The following is a 14,520-nucleotide window of genomic DNA, read 5'->3' as shown; positions in this document are numbered from 1 at the left end:
TGATGGAGGGAGAAGAAGAGTGTGAGCAATGAGAGGGTCGAGGACGTGTGTGTGTGTGTGTGTGTGTGTGTGTGTGTGTGTGTGTGTGTGTGTGTGTGTGTGTGTGTGTGTGTGTGTGTGTGGGGTGAGGTGAGAGAGACAAACTGACAGCGTGTGAGTGTGATGAAACGGTCAAGGTGAGAGAGAGGAGTCATCAGTGGGCGAGAGACCTAGAGAGATGGTGGGAGAGAGCGAGAGACTGACTGTACAGTGTGTGTGTGTGCGTGTGTGTGTGTGTCGAGGTGTGTGTGTGTGTGTCGAGGTGTGAAATGCAGCTTCCACACTGCACCGACACCAGCGCCCTTCGCTCTCTGATCTCCTCGTGTCCTCCTCTTCCTCCTTCATTCATTTTAACGTGTCGACCATCTTCGTCCTGAGGAGCTCGAAGGGACGACGGCCCTGAATCCAACCCTGTGGTGCAGACCTGAACTTTGACCTGGAGGTGGTCTACCTGCAGTATTGATCAGGGTGGTGATTGGTGGGTTCTTATTACACACGCTGACTGTCTGTGTGAGCATCAGCCTGACGGATCGTCGTCCTCTGAGACGAAGAGCTCCGTCGTCAGCGAACGCGTCGTGAGCCTCGCTCCTCCTTCGTTAGCGTGAACACACTCACTGTCGTTTACTTTGACTCAGTCCCAAAAACTACAGCCATCAGCTGTTTGAGGAAACTACAGAGCCTTTAAAATCAGAGCGGAGTCAGAAAACAGGGAGAGATGAACCGACATGTTTTCCTTCAGAGGGAATCTGATGGTGAAGTCTCGTCCTGACGAGCACAAACGTGGTGGATTTTGTGTCGTTTTAGTGTCGGATCAGATGAATTTGTGTGAAACGGGAAACTCTGCTCGATCGTTTGATTTCCTCCGATACGAGATAATAAGACGCACTGCAGAGAGAGCAGCAACGACAGGTGATGTCACCTTTAACACAGGTACCACGAAAAGTAATCGAGTACTTTAGTTACTGCTGACTCAGCTCTCAGTTCCATCACACTCACACACCTGGAGTGCCTTATTCCACGCTTACATAAGCCCTTTGACACTTGAAATTGCACATTATGACACACACACACACACACACACACACACACAGAATATAATTATTAAATTATTTGGGGGCTTACATAACAGCTGATGAAGCAGCACTCTGCCTGCTGTCCGTCCACATCGCTCTGTGTGTCTGTCTTCTTCCTCATCGCTAACAGCTAATCGCTAACACAACGCAGACGTGTTGAAAAGCTCCTCGTGTCGGCGTCACCTTTGACCTCTGAGCATCCAGTGCAGCGATAGGTCCAGGATATGATTAGCATAGCTTAGCACAAAGACTGGAAGTGGGGGAGAACTACTAGCCAGCCTGCATCAAAACAAATGGCTCTGACGCTGTCTCAGTTTGTGTTCCTGCACAGTTTTCTTGTTTTTTGGGTTTTTTTGCTGCTACCAGTCTGTGTGCTAAGCTAGGCTGAACATGATCGTGCCAACTTGCGTTTGCGTGAACCCGTTGCTGACTGTTTCACGCTTCCTGTGTTTAGCGCCCTCTGCTCGGAGATGTGAAGAGGATCTCTGTTCCAGACTTTAACGGCAGGGTCGACGTACGCCCGTTTAAAGACACACGAGCAGCAGCAATACGACGAAACTGAGGTGACCAGTTACCTCCACCATGATGTCATTAGTTTAGAGTAATTAGACCGAGGCAGCGCTTAACTGGACAGTGATACATGGATTATTGATCTCCAAATAACTGATGATAGCAGTCTGACCTCTGTCACATTCTGCAGCACTGCTCGCTCCCTCTCTCTCTCTGTATGTATCTGTGTCTCTCGCCCTCTGCAGTGTGGTAGCAGTATGGTAATGAATGGCTCCAGCCTGCTCTGCAGTGGTTGTAGCTCGCTCACTCCATATTAATACAACTGGGGGTGAGGGGGGAGGCAGAGAGGGGGGAGAGGTGAGAGGGGGACGAGTGAGGTGCTTGTTCTTGTTGAGGGCAGAGAGAAAGAAGGACAGAGACATTTTTTAGGCTCAACTTTACGCCTGAAAGTATTTGTTGGAGTGATTCAGAGCAGAGAGTTTGTGGCTTTCTGATTGGTCTGGTGACACCAGATCCCAGTACAGCAGCATTCATCCATAGACGGCGCTCAAGGCTTGATGACACAGCAGCCACTCGCAGGCAAGGATGAAACCCGCCGTAGCAGGCGAGCTAACTGCTAATACACCAGCAAGCCAGGAGCACGCTAAAGCTACTCAGTCACACTAACCTTCATGCTTCCTGTTTTGTCTGTGCTGGGTGGTTAGATCCACCCTCACATTTTGTCCTCAGGATCATTAAATAAACTCTGAGCTAGTTAGCTCGCTAACAGTCAGTGAGCTAGCAGAAACCATCAAGCTCCTTTGCTCAGTTGCTTTCGGAACATTAAGTTGTGTTTCATGCCGTCGACAGTCAGCTGCTCCTTTTTCTGCAGATTGAGGAGGTTGAATTAAAACAGATGGTGACACAGATAAAAAGGTACGATAGCGTTCCTCATCTGGGACGTTGGCTGTCTGTTCCCCCATTGGTCAGCGTGGTCAAGACGGCTTTCTGTCCGCCAACATTGAGCTCGACGTGAAATCTGTGACGACTCCCCCGTTAAACGCTGGTGTGACCAGACCTTCACACTGTTCATTATCAGATTCCTGTTTTATTAGACAAAAATAATTATGCATCCTCCTATCTGACAGGTTGTTTAAAAAAAATAATGTTTTTTATGCAGTAAACCCAGCAGGGCCTGACACACTGTCCTTCAGCAAATGTCAGGGACAAAAAGATGTTCAGTCACATTTTGATTTTGTTTTATTGACTTTCACATTTTCAGTTCAGAGAGGAAAAGGAAGCAGAGAGAAAACAGGCAAGGACATTTCAAAAGTCACGAGTCATTTCTGTTTGATTTCACACGTGGAATCAGAAATCACGAACTTTATCGCACAGAAAAGGAACTGGGGGTTTAGAAGTAACACCAACGTCCAAAAAGGTCACGTAAAACCACGTTTCAGCTCCGTGTCGAGCCCAGAGACCCACGAAAAGGCCTGTGTTTGTCAGGGGTGACACGTCTGAACAGAAGTACAGCAGAGTCCATTTATCCGCCGTGTAGAATAAATGTAGAGGAGAACAGAGCAAAGACTCCTGACAGCAAACGTTATATAAGCTCCAAGCAGCGCACGGGTCAGCGGGACGTTCCGCTCGGCGCAGCCACAGATTTACACTGTGCATCCAGGCGGCGTGGCGTACATCACGCCCGCAGCCGTACAGCGAGCGTGCAGCCGTGCAGCCGACCAGCAAGCTGTCACTTCACAACCGGTGGGATGAAATGTGAGGAGTGAGGTCTCGGCCCGGTGAAGCGTGAATGCAGCTCCTCAGGCTGATCTGCAGCGTGCTGCGCCGCCGCCGTCATCGCGGATACGTCACAGGCACCGCTGTAACCGTAACGTTCACCATGTTGGGAGATGAATGGTACAGAAGGCAGGACATTTACAGGTAGAACACACCACCTGCTGACTCTACTTTTGTTTTTCTGTCAGATCGAGGATGTTTGGTATTTTTCTACCACGTGTGGAAGGAAAGATTCACACGGCTTGTGAGCATGAGCACCTCAACATCGACAGATTCTTTTATTATTCATATTCAAAGTTAAAATATATTTACCTAACACATGTTTCATGGCTTTGATCTCTGAGCTGAGAAGAGCTGAGTCACAGAACATTGTGTGGACAGGATAGCGTTAGAATACTGAATTAGCATTTAATCAGCTCAGTGTTGTGCCAAGCTTGACATATCAGAGCTTCAAGTGTAACTGTGGCTTTATGTTGACACGATATTTGCTGTTTGCAGCCTAAAGTTTACAGCGACTCCCACATAGCATCTGTCACAGCAGCATAAGGAGTCCTGTGATTGGTCTAAAACCCTTTCCAAGCGAGGCTGGCACAGTTCGGTGGCTTGGTAGGCTGATGTTTGGATTCATGTAGATGCATTTTTTGTGCCGTTATCAACAGTATCTGAAGCTGCACAGAAAACCGACTGGTCCTTGATCATTGCTTTTAACTTTATTACAGATGTGTTGGCATGTGTTCAGTGATTTTCTCTGTAGCAGCACGGTCTGCAGGTTGTTTTTAAAGAAGAAAAAACAGCACATTTTGTGTGTTTTGGACTTCACGTGTTGTTTTTTAATGCTACTGTTGAATCCAAGTTTGACATTCTGGTATCGTGACAACATGCGGAAGATGTTTGAGAAAATTATTTCAGGATTTGCCAATATTGTACATCTGAAGAGCTCTGGTTGGTGTTTGTCATCAGCGTCCTTTTAACCACCAGCGCTTCACTCCTCATGGCGCCATTGAGTATGAATATGGCTGAAACATCACATCACAACCTTCAGCTTTAATGAAGGTTGGTCAAGGAGACACGAGAGCACCAGTACTCCCAGTATAACACTTCCTCTATGACAGATTGGTCAGTGAGTAATTTCCCTGGTGGCAGGGTTCAGCGAGCGGTTAGCGAGACCATCCTTTAGCTCCAAGGTCGCAGGTTGAAGGCCCATAAACGACTCTGAGGGTAGCAGCGTTACCAAACCCGTACCTGCTCTGGATGAATCCATCAGGAAAACACTTAAACTGTAACCTAACATAAGTGGAACTCTGACGTGGTGAGGAATTAGCTAAACAGCCAAACGGCTAATCAGCGGCTAAACGGCTAAACCGCGGTTAGCGAGCACGATTCGACTGGCCTTCCTCTGTCCCTCTGAAAATACAGTGAACTATCTATATCTGTGCATCATCCTCCCTCTCCTGACTCACTGTACACTATACATGTACTGCTGTGATGCTAACTGCTAGTGCTAACGGCCGAGATTGACTGTGTGCTAACCATAAGCTGATACACTGCGTGTTCTAACTGCTAAGCAAACACTTGTGATCGTATGTTAATGCTGTATGCTGGTTTGAGTAGTTAAGACTTTTTACTAACTGCTGTATGCTGCCATATATATTGTGTGCTAAGGTAATGCTAACATGGTAAGATATGCTAACTATAAGCTAAGTGTTAAAATTAGTTGTAACTGTGTGCTAATTGCTATGCTGCTGTTATTTATTGTGTGCTAAGCTAATGCTTATAGATTTAAGTGTGCTTTTTGCTTTAACACTACTAGCCATACATGCTAATCGCTACTTGCTGCTATTAATACTGTGTGCTAAGCTATTGCTGACGGTGTGCTGTAATGCTAACTGTGCTAATGGTGTTTGTTTATGTGTGCCTGTCTGTTGTTGTTGTTGTTGTTGTTGTTGTTGTTGTCTACCTTTCTCTGTTTCTCTCTTGACTTTATTTTTCTCTCTTTTTTCTCTTTCTCCCTCTCCCCAACTCTCTATCTTTCTATCTCTCTTTCTATCTCTTTCTGTCAGGTCTTATTCCTCCTCCACCTGTTCTACTACCACCACCTCTTGTCGTTCCTCCAACAACCCTACTAGCATCACCACTCCTTCCTCCACCTCCTCCTCCTCCTCCTCTCTCTACTCCTCCAGCCTACCTCCTAACAGCCACGCCACCTACCATCAGTACTGCTGTCCCGCGCGCCTCCGCCTGCCCAAGCCTCCCTGCGCCCTGCCCCCAGCCAAGCACCACGAGCAGGCAAGGTAAGGGCCAGAGTCCCCCCTCCTCAACACCCAGCCTCACCCCCTGTCCCCCACTCTGCCTCCACCCACACCACTGCCCCTGGTAGCCTCCCCCAGACCACGCTCACCAGCAGGGAGGGCAGTGACCCCGAACGCACTGAGAGTGAATCTGACGCGCGCCGTGTTTGACTTCTGAGCTCACCTGATGTTTTTACAGCCGCTAACCATCACAGGTAGAAGCGGCACGTTCAGCCACACCTGCCTGTTCTCTGAAAGCGAGCTGCCCAGATGTTCCATCCAAATTACACCACAGGGACCAAAGAGACAGATGTTAGCATGCATCCCTGTATAGAGGGCAAAAATCAGTGTCCGCTCAACGTGTGTGTGTTAGAGTGATCACAGGGAGGTCACGCAAACACACGTGACTGATGGCTACAGTCACCGTTTGCATCCTAATACGCAAGAATTGTTATTAGAGCCGAAACTAACATGAGACAGATGTACTCATTCCAGCCTCTTAAAGCTGAGCATTTGTTCTTTCTCTGACGGGAATGAAAATATTTTTAGTTTATGACATTTTATAGAAAATATTTTGCAGATTATTGGATGATAGAAATAATCCTCAGTCACCACCATAATCTACTTCCACGGTCGCTCATTGATTTACTGCTTCACTGGATTTGTCACAGATTATCATTAGTTTATGGAAACTATCGTTGTATTTATTACAGTAATTTCTGTCTTGTTATTGTGATTTAGCTCCTCTAATTTAATCCAGGCTGGACTCTGCAGTACATTAAGGTTTATTAACTACTGAAAGGAAATCTTGAATAATTTCTTTGCGTTTGCGTCGTTATATTTTCAGAAAAGGCTGAAACATTCAGTCTGAGTTCAGCTCAAAGATCAGTCCTGACAGTCGACGCTTCAGCTCTCTCTCACTTCACTAGAAGAAACAAAACAGGTGAGCTGGAGTCAGATTTCACTCTGAGTGCGTTCTGACGTCACATCAAGCCTCACCTGCTCCCCCCCTCACCCCCCCCCCACCCCACCTCCCCCACAGTGCCTTAATAACATGTGATATTCTGTTAAACCCCGTCACCACATGAGAGCACACTGAAGGTGAAGCAGCGCTCCCTCTCTCTCATCCACCTTCTGCTCAGAGCACCATCACATCAGACCTCTCTCTCTTCACCCCCCCCACCCCCCCCCCCACCCCCCCCCACCCCATCCTCCATGCTGCCCATCTGGAAGCCGACACCATGAACAGGCCAGTTTAAAGCTAAAGACGGTGAAACAACCGGTCTGCACCACCACAAGACTTTTTTATGAGTTTGATTATTTCATTAAATTTCCCTTTTATGTATCAGCTGTTTCAGTTTTTGATCTGCTCTGTCTGAAGGCGTCACGACAAAAACGACAATAATAAACTTTAAAAAAACTTTGTTACCACGACGTTCACACAGAACAGCAAATAAGAACAACAATAATAAAACTGTGCAATTAATATTTGAATAAAAAAGAATGAATACATTAAAAACATCAGATTAACTGAATCTGTACATATACACGTAAAATCAAATAAGAATTAAAAGGAAGTCAGTTTTCACATGAAAGGTTTGGCCTTATCAAATGAAAACAGGCAGAAATAAAATGAAATTCATCATGTGTCAGTGCTGGAATGAAGGAGCAGCCGGTCGACCGCTGATTTCTGTGCAGCTGAAGTAAAGCAGCTGAAGTGACATCAGCGTCATTAGTGAACGCTGACGGGACATCAGCAGGAACGCTGCTGCTGCGTGGTTCTGCCCCCAAAATCCCTCTGACTGTCTTCATGTTGTCCCGGTCAGGACGGCACGACCAGCAGAGGGCAGCGACTCCCACACCTGGTCTCACTGCAGACGCGTGCGATAATGTCGACATTGAAGTTTTTTACTTGTTAACAAACCCAGACTCAAACCAGCAGTGAGTGCTAACCGCTAACCGCTAACAGTTCAGTGTTTGTGTCACAGCCTGATGGATCTTCCTCCTCTGAGCTCCATTCAAACTCATCAGTGAGCCTCGCTGACCAACACACTCACTGTAGTTTATTCTGACTCCATCACACACACACAAACACTCACTACAGCACCACATGTGGACTCATCCGCCGCTGAAACTAGTCCCAACAAAAGCTCTGTTTCCTCCTGTTTGTCTGAAAAAACTACAGTGATCAGCTGATTTAGGAGATGACTGACGCTTTTAAAGATGAAACTAAATGTTTGTGAGGAGTTTTTAACCAATGGGAGCTGAGAGCCACAGACAGGAAGTCAGAACGCACTGGTGATATATTTCCACAGCAATTTAACATCAGCAGCTTTTGCCTTTAGCCTTTGGTTTACAGAGAGCTGCTGGTGTGATTGTGAAACAGTCAATTATCACATTTTGTCATTATGAATCATCAAGCTGAACAAAGTCTCCTGCTCACCTGGAGGTGGTAATCATCTCAGGGTTAGCATGGGCTAATTGCTACAGGTAGCTAGCTTCAGTATTTGTGTGTTTAATTTGGAGTCCGCTCACACAGCGTTTGAGATCAGCTGGTAGAAGGTGGAAAGCTGCTGTCTGTGTTGGCTGCGCCTCCACCCGCCGTCTGAATCAGCTGCAGGAACACGTCCAGGAGCTGAAGGAGCACAGACATCTCGCCGCGTGCGGCCGTGACGAGATAACGGTGTAAATCTGGAGATAACGACGCGTTTACAGACAGCGTCTCCTCAAAGACGTTCAGCGTGACCGTCGGTGTCGAGAAGTGACAGAAAGAGTGTAGAAAGTGAAAGAGGTGGAGAAGTTTAACGCCTGCTCACTTCCCCGCCTCCACACCGCCGCACCCCCACGTCAGCCCGAAGGTCACACTGTCGCTTTCAGGAAGTGACTCCATTAATCTGCTGTCGGGCAGGTGTGAGGCAGCAGCTTTCTGGAGCTGCTGGACCATCTGATAAGACCTGATGGGAAGTATCGATGCGCTGCTTCCTGCTGAATGCTGGCTGAGACAGAAGGAGGCTACAGACATTTAGATTCCTGTCTGAGAGCCAGCGTTCGCCCTTTTGGCTCCAGTTTAATGAATTCTTAATAGAAATATGAGTCTTTAGATATCATCAATGTTGGCGAATGATTGAATTACACACCGTGTACAAAGAGGGGCACCTCTCAGCGCTTTTAGTGCAAGTTTTTCCTTAAATTCTCGCCTGTGGGAGCAGACTGCGTTTGTTCCCGCCGCAGGTTACAGCTGACGGTTTTCGTCAGGTGTTGCATCAGAATATTTAATGAATCTTCTTGATTCATACAAATGATTACATGAGGTGGATTTTACCTCCTGGCTGCAGCCTCCAGAGGCTCCTCGCCTCACTCATTACAGAGACACACAAGTCTTCACTGAGAATCATCAGGATTTATTTCTGGTTCAGCAAATGTGCCACAGAAAACACAAGCATGGAGGCAGATAGGACACCTGTTAGGTGACAGCAGTCAGGTGTGTGTGTGTGTGTGTGTGTGTGTGTGTGTGTGTGTGTGTGTGTGTGTGTGTGTGTGCGTGCGCGCACGCTCGTTAGAAGGCGACGCTGTGACACATTTTAAAGTCACACATTACTCAGTTTCTCCTCTGGGATTAATGAGTATTTCATATTTGGATCATATGCAGAGTGAGGAGATGATTCCTTTAACAAAGTCTGTGAAGGTGTGTGTGTGTGTGCGTGTGTGTGTGTGCGTGTGTGTGTGTGCGCGTGCGTGTGTGTGCGCGCGTGTGTGTGTGTGTGTGTGTGTGTGTGTGTGTGTGTGTGTGTGAGGGCTGGGAGGGGATGAGTCACCAGCACAGGAGGGAGACTTTTAGAGGGTGTTATGCATAAATACACACACGCACGCACACTCACACACACTCACACGCACACACACACGGAGCTGAGGGATTCACCAGATGACTAACACGCTGCTGATGACAGGGTGAACTGATCCGGCTCTTCTGTTGTCTTCACTGTAAACTGCACGGGAACAAACGGCCGCGTGTTTGCACCTCATGAAAATCTCTGGGACACAGAACGTCCTCAGGAGGCGTAACGACGCGCAGGCATCTGGACCGTTTGTGCTTTCACACCCTCAGACATACATTATGCATAAAATCAGTTCTGCCGCGGTGTCATTGAACGCACCACGAGAAAACGACTGGAAACACACGCTCAGATGATTAAAACAGAACAGACAAAAGTACGAGGAAGTGAGGTGAAACATCGTGAAGCAGGTCATCAGGAAAATGAGTCTGACTTCAGTTTTTCAGAGTGAAAAATGAAACTGTGACTGTTCAGAAACGAACGGCTGATCTGAGACCAGCAGCTGTGCAGCAGAGCCGACCGGCTGGATGTCGACCTGAAGTGTCACCACATACTTTATATCTGAAACATCTGCAGTTAAAACACTAAAATCATCGAAGGTTTCATTAAACTCAATGAAAATATTAGTAAAACTGATTTAAAGTCGACTCTCAGTCCAGCTACTGTTTAAAAACTCTTAATTATTTATTATTTTCATGCAGACGTTGATTCTGAAGATGACTGAACGTGTTGAGTGTTTTTAGATTTTATTCTCAGCTGAAGGTCAAACTTCAACTTCATCGAATAGAAGCACGGTGACTCTTCATCACTGATTCTTTGCTGGGTTTAACTAACGTGTTAACGCTGTTTCCTCTTTAACTGCTCGTTAAACGTCCACCTCCTCGTGGTAATCAGAAGATTACTCTGGTCTTTGTGGGTTAAATGCCTCTATAGACGCTCTAAAACCTGCTTTTGCCTTTTGTTTTTTTATTGATTGATTGAAAAATGATTTCAAACAGAAGACGTTTTACAGATCTCTAAGTTGCTGGAACACTGGAAACATTTCAATCTGTGCGTCTCAGCCTTTATTTTTCACAGCATCCTCAAAAGTCCTCTGTATTTGATTGTTAGTTTAATATTAGTTCTGTCGTTTATATTATTGATCTGTAAAACCTAAACTGCTCGTAGTCTCACACTGAACATGAAAAGAAAACATTTTCTCAAACAAATCAGATGAAATACACAAAGTGAACTTAAAGGATTTCAGGTAGATCTTTGAACTTTTCCGTCACTGATATGAGATTGACTGAACGCTCAGACGTGAAGAAGGTCCATCAACCTGCTCTCACACTCCGACCTGGGAAAGTTGCTTTAAACTTTGCATGTTATTTACGTCGAGAGATATTCTAAATTCCCCAAATGTTCCCCTGAAACTAATGAAATCTGTTGTGACACCTGCAGTTAATGCACATCAAAGTGGTTTTAATGAGAGGAACGCTTTAAAGTGTCACTCGCAGCCTTTAAAAAGACATTTGGATGAGGACGGAAGTGAATTCTGCAGAGACAAAATGACGTCTCCGTCTCCTCCTCCACCCCTGCTGAACTCGCTCCTCCTCAGACGGATGACTTACAGCCTGTTTGGAGCCGTTAGATTATTTAAATGAGTGAAGGAACATAAAACTGCTGAATGGATCAGAGTGATGGATTAAGGAGTCACGGCTGCGCTGATTATCGCACTAATATGCACTTTTTCAGCGGCATTACATTTGCATTAATTCATATTGACACCAGCCACTATCTCTGAATTACCACAAGCTTGGCTTCACCGTCACCTCCCCCTCTGCTCCCTCCCTCCTCATCTGTCCTCCCCCCTTAAAGGAAAGATTCAGACTCAGAAGTGAGTTTTCTCACCTTTGACTCTGTGTAAAGTTTATAATTTTAGAGATTAATTGTGTCCTGAGGCGACGGGGGAACGCTGCTTCACCTCCAGCAGACGCTCCTGCAGTCACAGATGTGTCCACACTGACATCTGGTGGCCGAGTGCAGTACTGCGGCTCTAAACTCACACTCCATTACCAGACTGCTCTTCTTCTCCTCCCTCGTTTCTGACTCTGCTCTTCCTCCTCCGTCCTTTTATCTCTTTCTGTCTCCTCCAATCCTCTTTCCTCTCTGTCTTTGTCTCTCATCTGTTTGTCTGTCTGTCTCTCAGAGAGGAGGAGGACGACGACATCGCCCATCAGTTCTGTTGCCCCGCCTCCGAGTGCAGTAGCCCCTCCTCTAGGTAACCAGGGGCGTCAGTGAGCCACTCCCCCGCCCGACTCTCCCCCGTAAATGGAGGGGTGATTACGAACTCCTTCCTTCCTCCTCCGTGTCTCTGTCTCTTGTTTTGCCCTTTGATCGCGAAGCAGCAAGAAAACTGTGGAACTTGTGGGGTAAAAAACAGAAACCATGAAAACAAATCCAAAGGAGGAGATCCGTCTTTCTCCTCAAACGAGGTTTTCACATTAAAGGCTTGTTTGTGGAGAAAGTTGAAGTCTGACGCTGACAGACTCGCAAAATGGACAATTTCTTGAGCAAAGAAGAAAACTCAACCTTTAAAAGAAAACACCAGGCTGGCTTTGCAGCTGCTGCTCCTTCGTCTTTATTCTTATTCTTCTTTTCTTTTAAACTGGCGTCAGATTTTTCACACAGATTAGAAAATGACTGTTGGACAGTAAAAGTTGCGTCGTAGCTTTAAACCAACAGGACTGAGCGTCGCCGCGGCGGTCTGACCCACCTGGAGACGCTCCAGCTCACACCTGCTTCAGCCGCTTCAGTCAGCAGGATGCGGTGACTCAGCTGAACGCTGGTGATGACGCTGCGTTTTTGTGCAAAATGCCAACACACGGCACGGTCTCCGACCTCCGTCTGAGAACAAAGTCAGACCTCGTCCCTCCTCGTCTCCTAGTTTGGGTCTGAACGGGGACGTATCAGTTTATCCTCCCTGTCCGAGCATGAAGCCATGACCTGCAGTTTCCTGACGACGCTGTGCCCAGAGCCTGAGGGAGACAGAGTTCGGCGAAGGTTGGACGGCGCTCTATACAACGTCGCGCTCCGGGGCCGACCACGACATCACCGCGCTAGCATCGAGACATCAGCGGGTAGCAGGCGACGGCCGCCGTGTCCCAGCTCTGTCCTTGCAGGGCTCTGGTGTGTTGTACAGCATGTCTTCACCACATCACACCAAACTCTTTGGAACAAAGCACTGAAGACTCCTCTGGTCTGGGTGGGACATAATGCTGAAGGAGTCTGCTCGCTCTCCATGAACTGTAGCCCCTCCGGCAGGTAACCAGACGTCACGCGGAGGTCCTCTTCTGTTATCAGATCCTGGTCAGCTGGTGAAGTACTGCGAGTGGCTGCAGTGATCAGCCGCTGCAGCCGTATGATTTGGTCTCCTGCTCTGTCTTTTGTAAAGTCATTATCATCCCTACATGGCGCAGCCAGGGTTCTCCTTAGAACTGGTTCTTTTCTTATTTCAACGATCTACTCGCACCCGAACACGACACTGGACCGAGCGTTAGCAGCAGTCAGTTCCACAAGTGGCTAAAAGTGTTCGCTTGATCCAGTGTTTGCAGACTGTGCTGAAGAACATCTGGGAACGTTCATGTTCTCGTTCTGCAGCGTGAACACGGCGCCACTAAACCGCCAGAAATGAGAACAGGGTTTGGTGTATAAAGAAAATTTCTGAAAAATGATTTACAAGCACGTGAATCGTGATAACCAGCTTGGTGCTAAGCTGCCGTAGTGGGATTGGAGGCCGATCTCTGGCCTGCAGACGGCTCACATGTGCAGCAACGTTTCCTCCATATTTGACGCCTAAATGACAGAAACTCATCTCAAAGTGACGCAGAAGGAAAAACACAAGAAGTGCTTCCCCCGCTCTCAGTTTTAGGGAGAACCCTGCTGCCTAATGTGTACAGTGCACCACACACACACACACACACACACACACACACACACACACACACAGTGAGATAATAAAAGGACATCAGTGGTATGTGGATGATGTTTGATAGAGTGTGTTTACATGCACAGCAGAGTGATCAGCTGGAGGTCAGTATTTCATCATTCTAACCTGCTTTGATGGATTCCTTTAATAATCCATCTCCTGTACGTAGTGTGACGCGCTGTTAGCTTCACATGTATCATCATAAAGTGGGAAATCTGTCCGAGCTCGGCTTCTGATTCCAACATGCAGACCAGGTGATGTCTGATGAGGACAGTCCACCTCTTCGGTAAAACCAGCTGTGAAGAGCGCGCTGCTGCACACACTGCAGGGAATCACGTCCACATCACCTCTGAGGTCACGCAGGGGTCTGCACTTTCCTCGCTATCCGAATGAGTCGCTACAGGAAGTACGTGACGGCCAACGCAGCTGATTGTAACGGGCTGTGAGAAGTGTCAGCCTAGTCAAAAACACCCAGAATGCATCAGTCTGTAAAACTCGAGATTATTTTAGAGTCGGACTGAAATTAAAGATAATTCTGTGCCAAGAAATCAACATGAATGTTTTTGTTTTGACGTGCCAAAAAGATTTTTTACTTTCGGGAGAATTCAGATGTTTAAAGAAACAACCGACGACCTGAAGACACATTCAGGAAGGAAGCAGATTAAAGTTGTAACTTTAGCTGGAGAAGCTTCAAGGCTGCTCCTGTTCACTCCAGTAAACCCAGCATGGAGTTAGCGGCTAACTAGCGTAGCCATCCCATCACTGGCGGTTTGGTCATGAGATGTGCTCGTGGATTATAAAGATCCCTTCAGTAACAGATACCTGTCAGGTTTGTTTGTATCGTCGCCCACATTGAGATCAAACTGAGATACTGGCACAGTTTCAGAAGTCAGCGTTGCCTTAATTACTCCAGTGCATGTAAACACACTCAGCGACTTCCTGTCCGAGAGGAAGCTGACGGAGGCGGTGATGAAGGACTCGATCGACCGTGGAGACAGTGGCTCTTTTCTCATCTGGTGTCCTCATGCAGTCGT

General features: G+C 47.1%; 1 protein-coding gene across 3 annotated transcripts in view; it reads left to right on the top strand.

Moving 5' to 3' along the window:
• Positions 1-14,520, top strand: part of LOC143326825 (IQ motif and SEC7 domain-containing protein 1-like) — a 131,265-nt gene that overhangs the window by 27,257 nt on the left and 89,488 nt on the right. The gene's annotated exons all lie outside the window — the stretch shown is intronic.

Source organism: Chaetodon auriga, chromosome 10 (assembly GCF_051107435.1).
Source record: "Chaetodon auriga isolate fChaAug3 chromosome 10, fChaAug3.hap1, whole genome shotgun sequence".
Lineage (NCBI taxonomy): Eukaryota > Metazoa > Chordata > Actinopteri > Chaetodontiformes > Chaetodontidae > Chaetodon > Chaetodon auriga.
The sequence above is the reverse complement of the archived record's forward strand: the minus strand, read 5'-3'. Positions and strand labels throughout refer to the sequence as shown.